The sequence below is a fragment of the Tympanuchus pallidicinctus genome, unplaced genomic scaffold (genome assembly GCF_026119805.1).
Source record: "Tympanuchus pallidicinctus isolate F22 unplaced genomic scaffold, pur_lepc_1.0 scaffold22, whole genome shotgun sequence".
Classification (NCBI taxonomy): Eukaryota; Metazoa; Chordata; class Aves; order Galliformes; family Phasianidae; genus Tympanuchus; species Tympanuchus pallidicinctus.
The window spans coordinates 22,992,125-23,008,223 of NW_026294739.1; the positions used below are offsets into that span (position 1 = coordinate 22,992,125).

General features: G+C 45.7%; 1 long non-coding RNA gene across 2 annotated transcripts in view; it reads right to left on the reverse strand.

Moving 5' to 3' along the window:
* LOC128082545 (uncharacterized) overlaps positions 1-7,905 on the reverse strand; it is a 47,547-nt gene extending 39,642 nt beyond the window's left edge. For both annotated transcript variants that reach the window (XR_008207719.1, XR_008207718.1), the window contains exon 1: positions 7,717-7,905. This is a non-coding gene — a long non-coding RNA (uncharacterized LOC128082545). The remainder of the gene's footprint in view (positions 1-7,716) is intronic.
* Between the last annotated feature and the right edge of the window lie 8,194 nt (positions 7,906-16,099).

Here is a 16,099-nt window from a genome sequence, read left to right on the forward strand (position 1 = left end):
CTGCAGCAGTGACAGCTCACAAAGAGGCAGCCAGCTTACAGCAGAGCTGCTGCATTATGAATCACGCCATGTGCAGCAGAAAGGAGGCTGCAGTGCTCAGGGTGGGCTACAGAGAGCCAGCAGACACAGGGTGCTCCTCTTGGTGCTGCCCACGGTTTGGCAGACGATCGTCACAGCCGCTCTCATCGCATGCATCCGTTTCTCGGCTTCCGTATGCTGAGCATCAGCAGTAAGGCAGAACACCCCAGGGAGTGCTCACCTTAGGAAGCCAAGGAAGGGAAGAATGAGACCATATGAAAAGGAAATAATTTGAGCATTGTGAGGCATTTACATTTCTGATTTCAGAGGCAGTTCAGACTGCACTTTAGAAGATAGGCTCTGACCCATATAACAGAAGAGAAGGGAAACGTTAAAAATGTAACAACGTTCCTTACAATTATTTCATCCCCCCCCCCCGAGTGTCTGGTGAGGCAGGCTGTAGTTACTGCAGTGAAGATCATGAAGTGTCTGGATGCTGTGAGCACTGCTGCCTCTGCTACACCTGACCAGATTCACCCTCACAGCGTCCCTGTGCAAGGGAAGTAGGGCACTGAGTGCGGTTCACTGCAGAGATGGCTGCAGAAGAATATTCCTGTAGTTAAAGATAGTCCGTGTCACTGGATCCGGTGATGCACGCAGTGATTTTTAAAGAAGCCCCGCCCGGTAACAGCGCAGGATGCAGCCTACCGGCGGCACACAGGAATTCCCGCTCGGAGCCGATTCCTGCAGCCCAGGCAGCGCCGCAGAGCGGCACCCTGCCGGCCGGGATGCGTCACGCAGAGGAGCTCCCGACAGCCTCCAAATGCCAGACAGCGTGTCGTGCAGCCCGGCCACCCAGCCTCCCAGTCAGCCTGTAATCAGCTGCGCTATACATGTGCAGCGGCCTCCAGAGCATAGCAACAGGTGTACTTTGAAACCTGAAAGGTCCTTAGTTCATTTAAACCCTTGGCAGGAAGCCACAGCAGAAGGTCCATTAGCACAGCTGTCGGAGCAGAGGGACTTACAATGGCCACACCTGTTCCATCACCACTGAGCACCCGCAACGCTCCTCACTCCCACTTTCTGCCCAGTAGCACAGCATGACAGACCCCTGCGCTGCACAAAATCCAAGCACAGCTCCAAATGACCTAGAAGCATTAGCTCCACGTTGTGGCAGGATTTCTTCCTGCTGTGACAGAAGGCTCTGCTGTGCACAGCTTACACCAGAACACCCACATGCCAATGTCAGGACACACCACAAGACCGTATCTGCTGCAGATTTCAGTAGGGAGCATTCACCCTCCACAGGACCCAAGGTGTGCCCTGCAACCACCACCCAGCCATGCACCGAGGCCAGGACTCATCCAGAAGAGCAGAGAAGGCAGGGGAAGGGACGGTCAGAAAATACAGAATTGGAACATGGAAGAATGTGGGAAAAGGAAGGGAACAAACATATGATCCCTCTAGAACTAGGGGTTGTACCAAACTGTCTACTGGATGGTTTGTGGAGGAAGCAGAACATTTGTCAGCCCACTGTCATCAGATACACATCTGTGCCAAAGCCCTTTTCCAAAATACTGGCAGCCATGACAGCAGAAAACACAAGCACTGCCCAATTACCATACATGTTTTTAAAGCCCAAACAAATCCTCGGTCACATCCTGCAGCCCTGACTCACAGCCCCACCTCAACATGCCCACATCCCATGGCTCACAGGGCGAGCCATCTCCTCTTGCTACTCACCACAATCTCACACACTGCCCTCACTGCCTCACTTCTACATTGCCTACAAATTCATTGAGCAGGAGTGCTGCTGTTCTTAAGAAAGGAACTGAGGCCGATCATTTCTGTGACTGCTGCCACGTAGATCCCCCCACAGAACACTGCGGGGTGACTTCATTGCAGCCCTTCAATATCTAAAGGGAGCCTAGAGAGGGGAGGGGAATCAGCTCTTTTAAAGGGTTGACAGCTGCAAGACAAGGGAAAATGGTTTTAAGTTGAGGGAGGGAAGATTGAGGTTGGATGTCAGGGGAAGTTCTTTACGGAGAGAGTGGTGAGGTGCTGGAACAGCTGCCCAGAGAGGCTGTGATGCCCCGTCCTCCCTGGAGGTGTTTGAGGCCAGGCTGGATGGGGCCATGGGCAGCCTGGGCTGCTGTGAAATGGGGAGGCTGGTGGCCCTGCATGGCACAGGGGGGTTGCAGATTCATGATCCTTGAGATCCCTTCCAACCCGGGGCATTCTGTAATTCTGTGATTTTCAGACTTCTACATCAAGTAATTACTCTCTGCAGTGAGGCTCCTGGATAGGAAGAGACATTCCCATTTTACGGACAGGAAAAGTAGCCCCTCATGATGGCAAGGCTTTAAAAGACCATTTTATCAGTCTAAAGATGAGGTGTTTTTTGTTTTTTGTTTTTAAAATCACTTGTATTTTCTCTGTAAGAAAGTGAGATGAGGACATGAACCTTTCTGAGTGGAACTACTCAGTCCTGACCACCATATGCCACATTTCATTCAATCCATTGGTAACCTCAGTCTGTTGCGAGAGGCATGAGTTCTGTCTTTTAGGTGGATGTAATGGATTGCAACCTCTCCACTGCAGTCAGAAGCAGGAATTTTTCCTAGGAAAAATCCATTGCCACTGAGCTAGATTCTTCTTCCTCTGAAATCAGTAATTCTATTTTTTTTTTTTTTAAAGTTCAGATTCATGAACAGAGATTGAAATGACCAACCTGTTTGCACCAAGAAGAGAGAAAACCCTATTTCTCATTCTTCAGCAACAGTTCTTGACATCTCATTTCACAGGCATCAGATGATAAAGCTTTTTATGTAGAACTTGATACAGAGACTGAAATGACTTGCAGGGCATTCCACTAAAAGGAAAATGTCCCAGAGAACAGCAGTTGAGTATGTTACTCTTACTGTGGAACAAAAGAGCAGTTTTTACTGCTATGAACTCAAGATCCAACAATATTTGGTATTTTATCAATGTACAAATACTGATGGAGTGGAACAAAGAGAACAGAGCTCTTCTCAGTGGTGTCCAGTGACAGGGCAACATGCCATGGGCACATACAGAAACACCAGTAAATCTGTTGAAGTATAGGAGGAAAACCTTATTGCTGTGGGTCTGGTCAAACACCAGGACAGGTTTCCCAGGGACGCCATGTAGCCTCCATGCTCAGGAGATATTCAACAGTGACCAACAGTGTCCTGCACAAGCTGCTCTAATTGCCCTGCTTTGAAGAATCAACTAGGTGACCTGCAGAGGTCCCTTCCAACCTCAACTATCCTTTAATTGTGAGTAATGAGAAGAACATGATTTGTTTAGTCAAGAAAGAGAAAGCTGGAGGTAGGCATAATGGATCCCTTTGAAGCAGACAGATCTCTACGTGTACTTATCAAGACAGATAAAGCAGTGACAGGTTAGCTTTAGGGAAAGAATGGCACATATTTATGCTCCACAGGCAGGAGGATTTAAGTGCTGGAATAGCCCTTGGAATCTTAGCCGCAAACTTAAAGAGGAAAACATGCAAACAGTCATTAGGAATGGCCTAGGTGTTATCAATTTTGTTTCAGAGCATCTGAATATTCTACTGCTTGGATCAGCGCTTTCCAAGCAGAAAATAGGTGGCTCCAGCATTTGTGCCTTCAGTGAGTCCTTGCTCAGGTGAAGTGACCACTGCAGCAAGGAGGACGCAGCAGGCAGGAAGAAGGGCCTTTGGACAGAGGTTCTCAAAGAAGGAAGGCACATTCCTTCAAGACAGATGGAGAGCTTCAGAAGCCAGAGGGTGTAATCATTGTGTCTTATCATCACCAGACCACAAACCATGACAGCGCTCCTGAGAACGACAGGAAGGAAGTCTCCATTAAATTGGGTTACTAGGGAGAAGAAAGCCTCCAAGTTTATTCCTGCCAGCAAACTAGCTTCACTGTGTCTCGTGGCACACACAAAGTACACCAGTCCCAGACAGGAGAAAATGCCAACATTTTTTCTGCGATCCCATGAAAAAAGATTTTATTCTGTAGGAAGGCTTTGTAATTGCTAAGAAAGCTCAATGGAGGAGACAGGGAAAAAAAAGAAATCTGATGTCAAGACTCTGATGAATTTAACTTGCTGGTATAAATGTACATACTGCACATTTAAGCAGAAATCAAATATCCTAAAAATATCCCCAGTACAGCCTGAGAAGATTGTTGCCTTGTTAAACACGAGCTTCACTCCAGCTGATTTTTGCATTTTCACAATATTGCAAATTATGAACTCCTTCAAACTCTGGAATACAGTAGCAGAAAAAAAAGGAAAAAAAAGAACAAAATTGAGAATAGTTTAATTATCAGAAAGTCAAATCTGCAAAGGAACAGCCTACCTGAAACCCAGCACTGACACACCATTCACAGGATCCACCACTGCTCACTTGAATGTTTTCCTAAAAGTTCATTTATTTTAGTCTACATTTATGTTAATAAATGGATATTCAATACGTGAATTGGTGTTTCTGAAAGCACTTTTTTTTTTGTTGCTGTCAAACAATTGAGAAATTCAGACTAGCGTCTTCTCGTATCTCACAAACATTCAGCCTCACCTTGTTCTTCAGAAGGCATCTGACAAACGACATTAGTCAGCACTGCCACGTGGGCTGTCACCTCTTGTTCTGTAAGAGGCCTGGATAGCTCTGTGCACAGTGCAGGGTACAGTAGGGCAGCAGTTGCTAGGGGAAGAAATTAATTTAGCATGCGAGCTTGTGTCTGTCTAGTTGGTTGGAGATCCATTTGTGAAAGGTTTTTAAAAAGCACCAAATATACCTGTGACTACAAATAGAAAGCTAGCTTTTGTAGGAGGCAGTTTTTAGGGGGCTGGGAATGAGACACAGTCCTGACGCCTGCTTAGAAACGACAAAGTCCAGATGATGATTATCGCAGGGGGAAACAGATCATCTCAGCCTAGTTCTCAGTCAGCAAGCAAGCAGATGGTGCACAAACATCATCTCCCACACCTGCCTGCATTTGTCTCCTACCTCCTGCTTTTCATTTACCCAGCGTCTGGTACAAGTCCAGCCTCTAGCTAGAGATCCTGCAGTAACACAAATAGCCACTGAAGATTGTCACTCAGTCTTGCTTGCAGGTTGAACATTAGGGCAAACAGCCAACTGAAAGCTTGCGGAAAGTCAGGGGAAGTTTTAAGCACAACCTAACTTGCAAGAAAGAGACTAAGATGGGTGAATGGGCACATTGGAGGGCTCACAGTCCTAATGGAGCTGCAGCTCCCTCTGGGTCAGTGTAGCACAGTGGGAGCTTCCCAGCAGCAGCAAGGCAGTGCAGTAAAAGCTAACCAGCCTAAAAGAAAGAAGCAGCTAGAGCTGATGTGTCACAGGCACAAGATAAGGCTCCTCCTTGCGAATACCTGAAGAATGTTTTCTATTTATACCAAGGTTCTGGGCAACAGATAGTGCATAAGAAGCTGCAAAGAGAGGAAATGATTTCCCTCTACACTACAACTTTCCTCCTGGTATAACTTTCTGTAGGAAGCAACAAAAAGTCTGTTACCATTGTCTTTGTCGTGGCAGCTGCTTTTATGCTATCATAAGTATGGAATACACAAATTTATAGATAATATTACCAGCATTTTTTCCAACCAAACCAGCTTGTTAGCAAATAACAGATTGGATTTCTCTGCCACTGCAAGACACTGTCATGGTTTTATAATTTTTTCCTCCCAGGGGCGTGATTCCCTTCACCCCTTTGTCACAGAATCAGACCCTAACAGATGCTTTACCTTCATCTAGCAGACCAGGAAAAAGGGTTTGAAACTACCCAGAGACTGAAAACACACAGGTGAAGCTAACTAAAACCAAGTTATCTTTTTGCATTTAAAAGAAAATAGGTTCTTTCCACTAATTTCCACTAACAATTAGGAGCCTGTCTTTATGTGCAAAGACTGCCCCAGAACCTCACCAAGATCAGCTTAATGAATTCAAAGTTGCATAGCTGTGCAAACCAACGTGCACTTGAAAGTCAGCCTCAGTGCTTGTGTGATAACACAACTAAAGGAAATTCTCATTGTGTTTTACTTCACGATACAGGGCCAAAATGCATGCTTAGCTTGTGCCAGCCTCAAAGGGTCACTGCAGACACACAGCTGCACCCAGGGCCATGTTTCACTGCCTCCCAGCACAACACCACCAGCAAAGCAGGAGGAGCATCTGCTGCGCTTGGAGGTGGACAACCAGCACTTGTGTCTGCATGTATACAGAGTGATGAAGCAGTTCTGTGTAGTTTGGTGAGATGAGTGTATTCTTTGCAGTCACAACCCAGGCTGTCTCTGAGATATGGGTTCAAGTGAATTCAAAGCAAAAATAAGAATCATTCACTGCTTTGCATTTTGTGTTTGTGAGAACCCTGTGAATACAAAATAACATCAGCCCAGATTCACAATCCGGTTTTATATACCAGCAGATCAAGGTTGTTTAGCTGTGCAGCTGTGGATTTGTTCTATCTTCAGTATATTTCTCATTTAGCTACGTTAATCCTGAAGCAAGGAAGTAGAACTGCACTATTTTATACACTTTATGCACATACTGCAGATTCCCCATGTATTCTCCACTGTCTCCCTCTGTATGTGCTTACAATCACAGCATTTAGAACAACTCTACCTATTGTTAAAGCTTCTCACTATGATGGTCTCCAGCAGTTTGACAGTGATAAACTGCAACTGCAACTGCTCCACCCGTATTTTCCATGTGAGGAGTCTGTCTCAAAATGAAATGTTTGGAAAGCTTCTGCAAAAGTATAGCAGCTATTTAAGAAAGAAAAAAAAAAAAGGGAAATGGGTACTAATTCATTAATAATTCATACACAAACACAGTAACAACTGCAACCTCATGGCGGGGCTCAACAAGTCAGTAGAAAAGGAGACAGTAGAGATAAACAAAACAGAGAAAGTAAATAGTGTATCACATGCAGTACAGTAGTTATGCAAACTGCTCCCCAAGGAATCGAGCCAAAAAAAAGGTTAAATACTTCACTGACACTAATCTTTTCACTTCTCATTTTATAATTTGATTTGTTATAAATCAGTCTGCACAGTGTAAGCTAACATCCCTCATTTTTCAAATCTTACTTACCGCAATAACACTAACTCTGCAAATCACCCTGGCCATGCGTTATTTTTATATCCAAGAGCACAAAGTGACAGCAGTTCAGCAGGACAGATCTGACTAAGAGACAGAAAGAAATTGTTCTGCTTCCCAGACATGCAAGAACATGACCGTGCTCCATAGCCCAAGAAGGCTGATTTTAAAGCCGTAGGATGAAAATGACTCAGCCTGCGTTAAAATTAGAGGTATGACAGGATTAAAACTGCAGGATAAGTAACAAATGTATTTTAACTTGACTTAAAGTAATCTTGTTGTTAACGTCTGTTAAGGAAATGCCAGAGATCCAGCAATTTTAGAAGCCCATGAAATAATCAAACCTACAAAGAGTTCTCTAAAGCTTCACACTGTCAGTGCTGGAGGAAGGCCAGCCCTGGAGCAGGGCTGTACGGGGCAGCCGTCGCTGTGGCTTTGCTCCTTGTGACAGACCAGCAGCCCCAGTGCCGCGGGCACACGGGTACGAGCCGCAGGCACAGGGCAACGCGGAGAGAAACGGACACAGCAAGGAAGCAACTGTCCCAGCGATCCCACACAACGCAGCTCACCGCCTCACTCCCACCGGCAGCAACAACTCCCACCCAGAGCCTCCCCAGCCGCCTCCATCCGGCTCCTCCTACTCTCTATCCAGGGAGAACTCTACAGCCGTTCTCTGCTGTGTCAGCTTCTGCCCACTCTCAACAGAGAAGAACAACTCAGCTCCAGGGGTAACGCTGCAGGGAGGGAAGCACTCTGGAAACGACCTGGAGTGCAGTGGTGCAACTGCTCACAGACAAAAGCTGTTTTCTAATCAAACACAGACACAGCAGTAAGTCATTTAGCTCAAAATGACCCTGGTAAGCTTTTCTGTATCTTTTATCACTTCTCCTTGTGCTCAGAGACAGAAACACAGCATTTCTGGTGACTTTAATAATAAAGAGCTACTAAAAAAAAAAATAAAAAATTATGTATTTTAAAATCTACACGACATTTTGGATGCTGGATGAAAAACGTGTAAATTAGAAGAGTATAATGGGCAAGAGACCATCAAGAGAGATTCCCTCCTGGATACACTGCTGAGAGCCAGGAACAGCACTCCCCATCTCAGCATTTCCCATTGGCCATTATACATTCAGCTTTGCATTAGCTGACGTCAGGTGTGTGCAGCATTCGCTAGTGATCTGTGGGCAGGCGTTGCTCTTGGTGGGGTTTCCCCGCCTTCCTGATTGCCCAGCTTTCTTTCTCAATTAGTGCCTAGATGATCAGTGGAGTAAAAGGGAAGAATGTCCTCTCCTGAGCAAATCTTTCAGTGTTTTTCAGCCTTTCTGCAGTGTGTTTGTATATATATACCCTCCAAAAAGAAAGGTGAAAACAACTGCCACTAAAGGGTTCTGCATCTCCCAGCATGGGCTGACAAAGTCCTGCTTAAATTTGTGTACAACGATTTGCATATAGAACTACTGCAATGTTTTCTCCTGCTAAGAGGACAGACAGGGCCACGCTACGGTAAATTAACATTCCACTCACACTGCCAGTGCTGGCTGTCTCACTAGGTCCCTTGTACCAGCACAGAGGCAATGAGCTCTGCACTGCAGAGCAAAAGGCAGCATGGCACTGTGCTCCAAAGAGCCACAGTGACCAGGTTCCTGTGCACAGGTGATTTCACAAACACAGGCCAGGTGTGATTTCCTTGCACAGTGTTGCACCTCAGCCTCTCAGAATGAGGCTGTATTCTGCCAAACTGCTCCTCTGTGTACTCCTGCATGGTAGTGTCCTTTTCTGTGACACAAGGCTGGTGCCTCACAGACTGACAGAGGCTGATAACAAGCAGTCGATGAGCTTCTGCTCCACATGGCCATGCGGCCCACCTACACCCAACAGCACCCAACAGCACCAAGTGGCAGGCAGCCAGCAGGGCAAGTACCACCGCCTCCAGAAAAGCCTCAAGGAGAGCAAACATCAGCTCAGTTACTCAATCTCAACTATTCAGATATACTTAATGCAGAAGACCATAGGTCCTATTCATCCTGTCAGTCACTGCTTTATCCAGACCTTGCAAGGACTGCAGGCAAGCACTGATCATACGTTTCTCATAGCAAAACAATGTAAGAAAGAGGGTGAATAGGCTGAAAAACCAGACCCTAGGAAGCAGGCTTGTATAGCCAGTGGGGGATGAATCATTCTTGTTTCAGAAGCAGTATCATTAGCCTGAAGCTAAAAAAAGCAAAACAGGGAGTAAAATAAGGCACTTGTAAAGAAGAATGTTTTCTTATGGGTGTTTTCTTTGTTTTGTTCTACTTTAACAGCTACCAGCTCGATGTAGCAGAACTTGTCACAATACAGAGAGTTAAAAGTTTTTGCTCTCAGAATGTGGGGCAGCATTTTCACCAAACAAGAATGGACGTGTGGTTACTTTAATTCCTGGCATTGCTAGGCACATCTTATCACTAGCTCATGAAAAAATGGAAATACATAAGACAGACAGTTTTCTTCTTAGGTAATGAGATACAGTTCTCAGCACAGGATGGGGATTGTTGGCAAGATGCAGTATCAGTGCAGAGGAGCTCAGTACTGCCAGCTGAATAGATCTGTCGTGTTTCTTTCTGCAAATGTTATGTCTACTACTACTACAAATAGCACTGCAGAGTGATAAAACTTTAGAAATGTGAAAAAAATATTTTCTTTATTTTCATGTCTGTTTGCTGTGAGAATCTGGCAGCATTTTGTTTTGTCAAAGTTGTATTTCAGGCTCAGAGTACCAACATTTCTTGGACCTTTACACCTGCACTTTTACATTAACAGCAGCAACACATACAGTGCACAGAAGGCAGTCTTGCTAAGCATCTTTCAAACTAGAAAGAAATAAGATAATTTTCAGAAGAATATATGCTTTAAAGCACTGAAACATGCTCTTTAATGTCTACTGGTTAAGGCCAGGGCCTACAGAAACTAAAAGATCTCCATGTTGCCAGAGCTTTCCTTTCATAAAGACTCACACTGGGTTCACGTGCGTCTATAGGATCCTAGATGACTATTTTTAACTACACGAGGAGCAAACGACTCTCAGACACCATAACCTTCCAGATGAGTCTACACATGTTCCAATGCCATTCTCATCTGCACATAACTAATGTGTGCATTACTCAGGAAAGAGTAACAGCAGGGCTGTGGTCTCATGCCACCGATTTCATTACTGTACAGAAATATGCTGCTGTAAATTAACCAGCACATAATGATTTGTCATAAATAATTACAGCTGAAAGTGCAACTGACAATGAATGAAGCAAGAACACAATGTAATCCTGTATTCCTCTTATCCTACCTGGTAACATCCTGATTTAGCTCAAACACTAAATCTGAGTCTGCCTAAACACAGGGAAGAATTCGTAAGTATCATATATTAGTTTGAAAAGCACTTTGGACACACACACACAAGAAAACATATTCTGAAGTACCCATAATGTGTTCAAGGATTAAACTGCAATCCGTACTCCACACAGACCTCAGCCATCTTTCATCGGCCTCACAGGTGAAGTTTAGCACCGTGAGGGGCGGTGACGCACTGCCCAGCCATCCCAGTCAGGAGAACAGAAGCCACACATCTCTCATCAGCAGACTTTTCCACAGCAATGCCTGCCTTGCGCTGCAGGTGAGACTGAGGGTTGAGTGCGGGACAAAGAGTTGGGAAAAATAAGTTCTGCACTGGAGTGTGGATTTAGAGCAGTTCAGCTTCTGAGGCCTGAAGGTGCGCAGAAACAGAGAGGTGAGCAGGACACGAGTAATGCTACTGTATCTTTTACACGGATATTTAAAGCAGACCAAATATGCTTCCAAGCAACTTCTAGGACACAGCTGGCTCCATTGCTCCCATCAGTAAAAAATGTCAGATTATTTTAAATGGGCTTATTATATTTTTATTCATTAATTTCAGTGTAACAGCAAACTCTCTTTTCTAGATAGACATAGGACGGCCCGACAAAACCTGCTGTTTCGTTCTCTCTAGGCATTCTCTGTATCCTTCTCCATCACTGCTTGCAGCTCCTTGCCAGGTCTTCTCTGAAGTACTACAGAGCTTCCACACACTTGGATTTGGTAGTTTGTTAATCTTTTCTATTATTTATTTTAAAACAAAAAGGTTTATCTGCTCACCACTGTTGATGTGTTTAGAGAGCCAGCCCTGGTCTTCATCCGAACAGAGCAATCCCTGCTGTATAGTTAGGGCAGATCCTGCTCCGCTTCCTTGCATGTAGCACCACTGCACTGCCCACCTCCCGCACCCCAGTGGGATCACAAGGGATGGAGCTCCCAAGGCCACCCCTGCGGACAGTAACCCATGGGGAGAGGGCTCTGACCTGCTTCTGTGCTGTCCATCTCCAGAGCGCACCATGGCACACAAACACCTTGCTGCTGCCACAAACATCAGTGGGACGCAGGGGGCACAGGCAGGAAGCAGTGGGAGTTCCAGAAAAGCTTTGGATACACACAGGATATCGTATTCTGCTTGTTGTACAGGGACAGATTAAAATTATAAGGAACAGGAATGCTCTCCTTTACTGCGTTAGGCAGATTTCCATGATGGAATGGGGTGTGAACAGCAAATGAGATGGACCCAGGGGAAAAGACCACTTGTAACTGCCCTCTGACAGTGGCAAAAGGATCTTCTGCCCATCTGTTGCTGCCTACACTCATCACAGCCTTGCTTGGAGGCTGAGCAAAGGGCCTGCCAGCCTGCTCTGCTGCACAGAAACCCTGTAGAGAACCCAGGATTTTCTGATGGAAAGCCTTCAGGTGCTGTGCGATGCTGAGGAAAAGAGGATGTATGCTTGGCTCCAGCAGGGCTGCACTCCCCTGGATCCTGACTTCTGATTAAAGCATTATAGCTGAGAGCAGGAACCCACAGAACCACACCATGGATGGGAACACCGGTAGGTGTGCACTGAATATAGACCAGCAGAATTCCCTCTTCTCTGCAGTATTGATGGACTGATCTTGTCTTTGCTGATCTGCCAGGACAGAGCAGCTGACACCCACCTCCTCCATGCTGCACTAGGTGCTCACAGCCACACGAGCCCCAGAGTGTTAAGCACACAAAAAACCTCCCACAGACCAACTTCATTTCTCTTTTTTCTATAATCATTTCTTTAGGCAAGTCTCTCTTGGTATTTTAAAAATTCATTTTAATCAATTTAAAATTAATAAAGAAACAGTGAAACCCTCAGGGCCCGCTCGCTCCAATCTTTGCCGCTCTGGAAGTGATGATTCAGCGTCAGCGCGGTACTGCTGCAGGAAGCTCCAAGGAGCTGTGCTGAGCTGAATTAGGTCACTCGGCTTGCTATTTACAGAGAGGCAACCTTTTCCATCATTGGATGTTTCTTTGTTTCTTATCTGAAAGAGAACTGCTGTGTTCCAAGGGCACAACCTCTGGCCGTGTCTTGCTGTGGCTACATGTCCTGGCTCTGCCTGCGCCCATCTGGGAGGACCGAGGGGACACGGCTACTGGCTGCAAGACACTGCTGAGCCCTGTCCTGGACAAGAGCCCTTGCAGAGCACGGGGCTCCCAGATGAGCATCCCTACTCTGCAGCACCCCAGTGCACCTGGCACAGGGAGGAGCCGGCTGCACAGCGAGGGGAGGCTGGCTGCTGTGGGCCAGCCCTCTGTGTACGTGCCAGGGGCGAAGGAGGACAAAGAGCACCCTGCAGCGTGGAAGTTCTGTTGAATAGCTGGGGAGCAGCAGCAGGGCCAGCAGGAGAGCAGGAGCCCCACGGCCTGCCCCGGAAGCTATGTGCCAGCCCTGTCAGGACCGGCCAGCCTCCACAGAGAGCAGAAAGGCTGCCTGTCATCAGCCGGCAGCTGTGCTGACAAGCAGATCTGAGATGATGCCAGCTCACGGTACTCACCTAAAAACATTGGGTGACCCACTTTGCAGGAGGCAAGAGCGCTGCATCCCTTGGGCACAGGCACCCCCTCAGCCACATGTGGCTCCGCACCAGGAGGAGGCCTGGCCATGCACAACGCCACAAACTGCCCGGCTTCTCTTCAAGGCTGCTCTGCCGCAGGGCCCACCTCACTGCTCACAACAGAGCCCCAAGCACTCAGTGAGAGCTTCCCTACGAGAGCCACAGGAAGCGCTGAGCTGGGCCTTAAAAGGAGAAACAAAAACACCACAAGAAATTGCTTGCACTTTCTTAAAATTAGCTATGCTTCCTTCACAGACAGTGGCTGCAAGTAACAAGAAGTCTGGAGTAATTAACTGAACATTCTTTGCATACTAACCAAGAAGAAAATATCTAGGATCTATAGCTCATTCCTTTACTAACCAGGCAAAAGGCTTGGGCTGAATTGGTTTTAGACCACAATTTAGAGACCTTACACTGAAATTATTCAGTAGAAAGAACTGAACAGTCTCGTACATTTGTGAGGGCCTTACCACAAAAACCAAGGTTTATGGTTGGTTATTTTGGTTTTCTTTTTAAGGAAATCAAATACTACTTTTTTTTTTTTCTGTATTACCGTGGCAAAGTGGTAAAGGTTTAGCAGTAGACCGCATTGGCATCCAAGAAACAAATAAAACAACCGTTCCCTTAGCTAGATTAGCTGCCAAAGCAAGCGTTAAAGCGCTGTTATCAGAGCTGAAAGCTCCACATTAATACAGAGGACAAAGGATCTTCTCTGTAACAAGGGTAGGTGTAGTGCTGGCATTAAAGTACCTCAATACTCTGAAACACCTTTACCCAATGCAGCCTGTACTGCTCCATTAGGATAAACACCATTTTGGTAGTAAAGCTGCATAATTCTCCTCCATTAATTACTATTTTTTCAACAAGAACCAAAAGCCAATGTCCCACAGTTAAGATAAGGTAATCATAGCAACACACAACTCTTTGTGTGGATGGAAACACAACACTATGCAGCATCAGTATTGCTAAATAAGACTCAGATGCTCAGTTGTATTAGGAATTGATTGCACTAGCAGGCAGATGAATCTATTTTGTGGTCTGCGGAAAAAAAAAGGAGCATGTAACAGAAATATGGAGAAAATGCTACGATTGTTTAAATGGGTTTTGATACCATTGGAAAAAAAAACAAAAAACCAAACCTGCTAAGGCAAGTTAAGGCTTACTGGGTAAGTCAGTATCAAGCCCTTTATCTTTACAAATAGCCTTTAAAGGATAAAAGAGCTGCTGCCCTTCTATGCCTTTGCCATGAATCTGTTATATTCACAGAACCATGGGGTCAGAAGGGACCTCAAGGATCATGAATCTGCAACCCCCCCGCCACATGCAGGGCCACCAACCTCCACATTTCATAGCAGCCCAGGCTGCCCAGGGCCCCATCCAACCTGGCCTTGAACACCTCCAGGGACGGGGCATCCACAGCCTCTCTGGGCAGCTGTTCCAGCACCTCACCACTCTCTCTCTAAAGAACTTCCCCGACATCCAACCTCAATCTTCCCTCCCTCAGCTTCAAACCATTTCCCCTTGTCCTGCTGTTATCAACCCTTTCCAAGAGTTGATTCCTGTTTGTAGGCTCCCTTTAGGTACAGAAAGGCTGCCATGAGGTCACCCCGCAGCCTTCTCTTTTCCAGGCTGAACAAGCCCAGCTCCCTCAGCCCATCCTCATAGGGGAGGTGCTCAGCCCCTGATCATCATATTCCAGTGGGAGAAGGCAAAGACAGTCACACCATGTAGCAGCAAGTGGCAACAGGGAAGACGTGGAGAGCCAACAGAGCAAACTCACCAACTGCCCTCCTCCAAATGACCCAACCCACAAAATCTCAAAGAGAAAAATACAACGTGAAGACAGCTGAAATCCCACCAGTCCTATAATTCACTGTGCTGACTGAACACACCTCCTTCGGCCAGGAAGCTGTTAAAGGCAGCTGCATTCCTCTATTAATCCAAGAAAGCTTCGATGATGCGACTTTTCCTAGCTCTTCATAACTGGCTTGGAACTAAAGGTCAGGTTGGGAGTTATCCACAACACCAGGCTTTCCATATTCCTGGCAGACTGTCTCATGCCAGCTATTCTGGAAAGTAACTCAAGCACAAATGGCAAAGACACAGAGACAAATCAGCTGCTACAGAGGGAAGAGCACTGGGTTTGCTTCTGAGTCCAATCCCTATTCTTGCAAATGCCTTCTTTCTCACAGCAGCATTCAAAAGGGTCCAGCTGCCTTCGGGGCCTAAAGCTCCAGCATTTCTTCTTACCAGCTGCCTAAATTCAGACATGTTTCTCAGTTACAGTCTCAAGATACCTAAAAAAAGATGTTGTAATCATACTGGGAAGCACGAGCCTTAATGTTGCAGAGCAACCTACTGCCTATTTCGTACCTAAGCATCTCATACTCAAGAAGTGCTTTGGTTTCTTCCACAGGCAAGCAATGTGACAAAAATATTGTCAGCTCACCTCTTCATATTCAGCTGTGACAGAGACAAAAGATTTCAACTCATGCCCTCATTTTCTCATTAATAAAGAAGAAACAAAATGGTCAAACTTTAGTAAGTTTGCTGTTGTTTTTACATTAAAAAACAAACTTCAGCTTCACTGGAAGGCTGGAGGGCGACTGAGCGCCAGCGCAGCGGTGAATAATAGAAATAAAGCTGTAAAGTTTGTGGGTGACACTCCAAAATGTTATCTCAAGTGTCACAATCTCAGCATTGCAAGATTCTTGAGATAAATAATTCTATTATTTAAAGAACCAACTTTTAAACTTTCATTTCACAAGTGAAAATGGGGATTTTACTGGTATTATTGGGGTGAAAAATGCAATGTTTTCACCGAATTGAGACAGGATTATTTTCTGAAAGGTCAACTCCTGCTTGACTAATATTACTATTTAATACAGGGATAAAAGGGTGAAATGTCATCACCAGTAATTTTTCAGATCACATTAAATCACCAAGCAGTATCTCCTTCTCTAATATTTCGTACATCCACTAACTCCAGTGAGA